The sequence below is a fragment of the Oncorhynchus tshawytscha genome, linkage group LG16 (genome assembly GCF_018296145.1).
Source record: "Oncorhynchus tshawytscha isolate Ot180627B linkage group LG16, Otsh_v2.0, whole genome shotgun sequence".
Lineage (NCBI taxonomy): Eukaryota > Metazoa > Chordata > Actinopteri > Salmoniformes > Salmonidae > Oncorhynchus > Oncorhynchus tshawytscha.
Genome location: NC_056444.1, coordinates 14,692,087 through 14,699,273, shown reverse-complemented (window position 1 = coordinate 14,699,273; position 7,187 = coordinate 14,692,087). Strand labels below are relative to the sequence as shown.

At 43.5% G+C, this 7,187-nt stretch overlaps 1 pseudogene; it reads left to right on the top strand.

The window, feature by feature from the left end:
* Window positions 1–207: 207 nt before the first annotated feature.
* LOC121839544 lies at window positions 208–4,399 on the top strand (annotated as a pseudogene).
* Window positions 4,400–7,187: the final 2,788 nt, after the last annotated feature.

Below are 7,187 nucleotides of genomic sequence, written 5' to 3'. Positions count from 1 at the left end.
GGATTCCAACCCAAGACCCCCTGCTCTGCTGCTAAAAAAAAAAGGTGTTAATGAGTGGCTGTGTGTTGGTGTTTGATTTAAAGGAAACTTCGCTCAGTCAGAGAACCCACAACCTCACACCTCTATATAATGTGTGTCTCGTTTCTGCCTCTGCCTCAACTATATAAATACTTGTCTGTCTTAGCCTCAGCATCAGTCAGACAGACACAGGAGAACAAGACTTGGGTCGTCTCAGCTACAAGGCGGTCTCGTTAAGTCAACTCAAGTCAAGGCCTTTGACTGAAGTTACCGTACACCGATTGAGGACTATTGAGCTCTGAGGGATCTTCAGCGTGACGTTGAGGGCCATGGATGTGTTATCAAGGGCTGTGATGTGTTTCTGCTTGATGGGCTGGATGACTTTAGGATGGAGTAATGCTGCTCAGTACACATCAATTAACATGAAGAGCAACATAGACAAACTGAAAGTCCACTATGTAAGTATCATACACATTATTAACTGGGTAAACAGGGTGTCTCCTGACAGACAGACAGAACAGGGAGATCTCCTTCCTAATGGGAGGCCAACAGTAGGACAGAACAGGAGATCTCCTTCCTAATGGGAGGCCAACAGTAGGACAGAACAGGGAGATCTCCTTCCTAATGGGAGGCCAACAGTAGGAGGCCAACAGAACAGGGAGATCTCCTTCCTAATGGGAGGCCAACAGTAGGACAGAACAGGGAGATCTCCTTCCTAATGGGAGGCCAACAGTAGGACAGAACAGGGAGATCTCCCTTCCAACAGTAGGACAGAACAGGGAGATCTCCTTCCTAATGGGAGGCCAACAGTAGGACAGAACAGGGAGATCTCCTTCCTAATGGGAGGCCAACAGTAGGACAGAACAGGGAGATCTCCTTCCTAATGGGAGGCCAACAGTAGGACAGAACAGGGAGATCTCCTTCCTGGGAGGCCAACAGTAGGACAGAACAGGGAGATCTCCTTCCTAATGGGAGGCCAACAGTAGGACAGGGGAGATCTCCTTCCTAATTGAACAGTAGGACAGAACAGGGAGATCTCCTTCCTAATGGGAGGCCAACAGTAGGACAGAACAGGGAGATCTCCTTCCTAATGGGAGGCCAACAGTAGGACAGAACAGGGAGATCTCCTTCCTAATGGGAGGCCAACAGTAGGACAGAACAGGGAGATCTCCTTCCAACAGTAATGGGAGGCCAACAGTAGGACAGAACAGGGAGATCTCCTTCCTAATGGGAGGCCAACAGTAGGACAGAACAGGGAGATCTCCTTCCTAATGGGAGGCCAACAGTAGGACAGAACAGGGAGATCTCCTTCCTAATGGGAGGCCAACAGTAGGACAGAACAGGGAGATCTCCTTCCTAATGGGAGGCCAACAGTAGGACAGAACAGGGAGGCCAACAGTAGGACAGAACAGGGAGATTTCCTAATGGGAGGCCAACAGTAGGACAGAACAGGGAGATCTCCTTCCTAATGGGGAGGCCAACAGTAGGACAGAACAGGGAGATCTCCTTCCTAATGGGAGGCCAACAGTAGGACAGAACAGGGAGAACAACAGGACAGAAAAACAAGAGGAGATCTCCATCTTCCTAATGGGACAGCATCATAACAGTAGGACAGAACAGGGAGATCTCCTTCCAATGGGAGGCCAACAGTAGGACAGAACAGGGAGATCTCCTTCCTAATGGGAGGCCAACAGTAGGACAGAACAGGAGATCTCCTTCCAATGGGAGGCCAACAGTAGGACAGAACAGGAGATCTCCTTCCTAATGGGGAGGCCAACAGTAGGACAGAACAGGAGATCTCCTTCCTAATTGGAGGCCAACAGTAGGACAGAACAGGGAGATCTCCTTCCCTGGGGAGGCCAACAGTAGGACAGAACAGGAGATCTCCTTCCTAATGGGAGGCCAACAGTAGGACAGAACAAGGAGAAATGGGAGGCCAACAGTAGGACAGAACAGGGAGATCTCCTTCCTAATGGGAGGCCAACAGTAGGACCCCAGGTCTAGACAGAACACTCCTTCCTATGGACTTGTGATCTCCTCTAGGAGAAGAGTAGGACAAACAGGAGATCTCCTATGCCAACAGTAGGAAGAACAGGGAGATGAGCAAGTAAGGGAGGCCAAAAGGACAGAACAGAGATTGTCAATTGGGAGGCCAACAGTAGGACTTCCTTCTTTCAGAAGAGATCTCCAAGGACCAGCTGTTCAACGAAACTGAAGGACACGTTTGAGGCCAACATATAATGTTACACATTGCTTATCCCATTCAGGCTAATATCACCAGATGAAACTACACTTCCCCTGGGCTAGGCTGAGACAAACCAAGTTTCAAGATTTTTAAAAGTACTCAGAACAGGAGATCTCCTTCCTTCTCTCCTCAGGACAGTGAGAGTAGAGGGTTCCATTAGGACAGATGAGTGTGGTTCTGGAAACTATCTGAGGAGATCTTCAGCCAGATGCTGAACCAGACGGGGGACCAGGAAATGATTGAGAGTCTGAAATATGTCAATGGGGAAAATTCAGGAGGTCTCCAGAAACACTATTTCCTGGGGAGGATACCTGAGCTGAGGACACACTGCAGAACCTGTGGGCCATCGAGGTGAGCATTCCCTCCATGAAGATCTCCAGAACACAGATCTGGTATAGTCTACTTTTCACATGTTCATCGCTTAATATTTTTAGCAGATGAAGTCACATAGCACAATGACATGCACTAATGCATCATTACATTGTTTTTTTTAATGATACATCCTTTAGACTAATGCAACATTTAAATCAGCAGCTTTTCTGGCTCCCATCATCATTGGCTGTAGGTGGAGGCCAACAGTGATAGTCTTGGACTGTATAGACACCATTCCATGGCTGTAGTGATAGTCTACTGTATAGACACCATCATCATTTCCTGTATGTATTTCGTATAGTCTTTTGACTGTATAGACACAATGACATCACTACATGTAGTAGAACCATCATCATTGGCTGTAGTATAGTCATCATCATCATGGCTGTAGTATAGTCTACTGTATAGACACCATCATCATGGCTGTAGTATAGTCTACTGTATAGACACCATCATCATGGCTGTAGTATAGTCTACTGTATAGACACCATCATCATTGGCTGTAGTATAGTCTACTGTATAGACACCATCATCATGGCTGTAGTATAGTCTACTGTATAGACACCATCATCATGGCTGTAGTATAGTCTACTGTATAGACACCATCATCATTGGCTGTAGTATGTCTACTGTATAGACACCATCATGGCTGTAGTATAGTCTACTGTATAGACACCATCATCATGGCTGTAGTATAGTCTACTGTATAGACACCATCATCATGGCTGTAGTATAGTCTACTGTATAGACACCATCATCATGGCTGTAGTATAGTCTACTGTATAGACACCATCATCATGGCTGTAGTATAGTCTACTGTATAGACACCATCATGACGGTAGTATAGTCTACTGTATAGACACCGTCATCATTGGCTGTAGTATAGTCTACTGTATAGACACCATCATGGCTGTAGTATAGTCTACTGTATAGACACCATCATCATTGGCTGTAGTATAGTCTACTGTATAGACACCATCATCATTGGCTGTAGTATAGTCTACTGTATAGACACCATCATCATGACTGTAGTATAGGCTACTGTATAGACACCATCATGACTTGGCTGTAGTATAGTCTACTGTATAGACACCATCATCATTGGCTGTAGTATAGTCTACTGTATAGACACCATCATCATTGGCTGTAGTATAGTCTACTGTATAGACACCATCATTATGACTGTAGTATAGTCTGTATAGACACCATCATCATTGGCTGTAGTATAGTCTACTGTATAGACACCATCATCATGGCTGTAGTATAGTCTACTGTATAGACACCATCATCATTGGCTGTAGTATAGTCTACTGTATAGACACCATCATCATTGGCTGTAGTGTAGTCTACTGTATAGACACCATCATCATTGGCTGTAGTGTAGTCTACTGTATAGACACCATCATCATGGCTGTAGTATCGTCTACTGTATAGACACCATCATCATTGGCTGTAGTATAGTCTACTGTATAGACACCATCATCATGACAAGTGATGAACTAATTACCTGATAGTTAATGCCTGTATCTTCTGTCTCAGACCAGTGACACCACAGTCCAGGGAAGGCTCTGTCCGAGTTCATTACCATCTACGAGAAAGCCTCCAAACTGGCCCTTAAGTTCCATCTGAAGAAGGACAACCGCAGGAAGAGAGACGGCAAGCCCAGAGGCTCAAATCACACATCATGTAGATGACCAATCGTGTCTACTGTGAAGGCTAGGTGTAGGGTGAAGATACACCTGGAAGCTGACCTTGGGTCAGTTTAGCATTTCCCCTCTAACGGAAGGTTAGATTGGGGAGGAGCTGATCTAGATCTGTACCTAGGAGAACCCCCACAAAAGCCACAGTTGAGATACATATTGAAGTAAAATATTTCCTTGATACAAAAATACCTCAACTGGACATCTATTTATAAAATCTATTTATTTAATCTATGAAATCACGCACAATACTCAATGGTATATTATCATTGATAAGAGTATTTATTTTTCTTGAATCAATAAATTTATATTTATTATTCATTATCTAGAAAATGTTTATTTTTTATAAATAGTTATTTATTGCAAAATCTGTAAAGTCTATGACTGAATAAACAGACACTGAGAAACAGCTCTGATGACTGATATCTATACACACACACACACACACACACACACACACACACACACACACACACACACACACACACACACACACACACAATATCTATGTTTGGTGCTGTATGGAAATATCACACATTGACTGATTTACTTTTATAATTGTTCTTGTATTGAAACCAAAACCCTCTCCTGCATGGGGCCCACACAACGGCTGTGGTCCAAATGGGCGGCCCATAGCGTCTGGTCAAAGGAAGGGCACTATATAGGGAGCTAGGCTGCCATTTGGGAAGCCCACAAGATAACACCACAACATCCGTCTTCAGAAACAGGAATAAACCAAACACACGAAACTAAACACCCCACTAACCTAACATAAACACACTAACCTAAACACCCCACTAACCTAACATAAACACTAACCTAAACACCACACTAACCTAAACACCCCACTAACCTAACCTAAACACCACACTAACCTAAACACCACAACAACCTAAACACCACACTAACCTAAACACCACACTAACCTAAACACCACAACCTAAAAACCCCAACCTAACCTAAAAACCCCAACCTAAACACCCCACTAACCTAACCACCACACTAACCTAAACACCACAACAACCTTAACACACTAACCTAAACAGTTGTGTTTAAAGGTTTAAGATCAACACTTACAGTTGAAGTCAACATGCACTTAGGTTGGAGTCATTAAACTTGTTTTCAACTTCTCCACAATGTCTTGTTAACACACTAAGGTTTGACAAGTCGGTTAGGTTTATCTACTTTGTCCTAGACTGCCACGGCTTTCGAAAGAACTGGACCAAAGCGCAGCGTAAATATTCCTTCATTTTTTAAATGCCGCCAACAATAAACAATAAACAATCCACAACACCCATGACGCTTAAGGGCTATGTGCCACAAAGACAACATCCCACAAAGAAAGGAAGGAAAAAGGCTACCTAAGTATGGTTCCCAATCAGAGACAACGATAGACAGCTGTCCCTGATTGAGAACCATACCAGGCAAAACATAGAAACAAAAAACATAGAACGCCCACCCCAAATCACACCTGACCAAACCAAATAGAGACATTAAAAGGCTCTCTACGGTCAGGCGTGACATTGACACAAGTACTTTTTCCAACAATTGTTCACAGACAGATTATTTCACTTATAATTCACTGTATCACAATTCCCGTGGGTCAGAAGTTTACATACACTAAATTGACTGTGCCTTTAAACAGCTTGGAAAATTCCACAAATTATGTCATAGAAGCTTCTGATAGGCTAATTTACATCATTTGAGTCAATTGGAGATGTACCTGTGGATGTATTTCAAGGCCTACCTTCAAACTCAGTGCCCCTTTGCTTGACATCATTGGAAAATCAAAAGAAATCAGCCAAGACCTCAGGAAACAAATTGTAGACCTGCATAAGTCTGGTTCATCTTTGGGAGCAATTTCCAAATGCCTGAAGGTACCACGTTCAAACAATAGTACTCAAGTATAAACACCATGGGACCGGAAGGAGACACGTTCTGTCTCCTAGAGATGAACGTACTTCGGTGCTAAAAGTGCAAATCAATCCCAGAACAACAGCAAAGGTCCTTGTGAAGATGCTGGAGGAAACAGGTACAAAACTATCTATATCCACAGTAAAACAAGTCCTATAATCGACCTAACCTGAAAGGCCGCTCAGCGAGGAAGAAGCCACTTCTCCAAAACTGCCATAAAAAGCCAGACTATGGTTTGCAACTGCACATGGAGACAAAGATCTTACTTTTTGGAGAAATGTATTCTGGTCTGATTAAATAAAAATAGAACTGTTTGGCCATAATGACTATCATTATGTTTGGAGGAAAAATGGGGAGGCTGGCTAGCCGAAGAACACCATCCCAATCGTGAAGCACGGGGGAGGCAGCATCATGTTGTGGGGTGCTTTGCTGCAGGAGGAACTGGTGCACTTCACAAAATAGATGGCTTCATGAGGAAAGAAAATGGTGTGGATATATTGAAGCAACATCTCAAGACATCAGTCAGGAAGTTAAAGCTTGGTCGCAAATGGGTCTTCCAAACAGACAATGACCCCAAGCATACTTCTAAATTTGTGGCAAAATGGCTTAAGGACAACAAAATCAAGGTATTGGAGTGGCCATCACAAAGTCCTGACCTCAAACCTATAAAAAATGTGTGGACAGAACTGAAAAAGCATGTGTGAGCAAGGAGGCCTACAAACCTGACTCAGTTACACCAGCTGTCAGGAGGAATGGGCCAATATTCACCCGTACCTTATTGTGGGAAGCTTGTGGTAGGCTACCCAAAACGTTTGACCCAAGTTAAACAATTTAAAGGCAATGCTACCAAATACTAATTGTAGTGTATGTAAACTTCTGACCCACTGGGAATGTGATGACAGAAATAAAAGCTGACATAAATCATTCTCTCAACTATT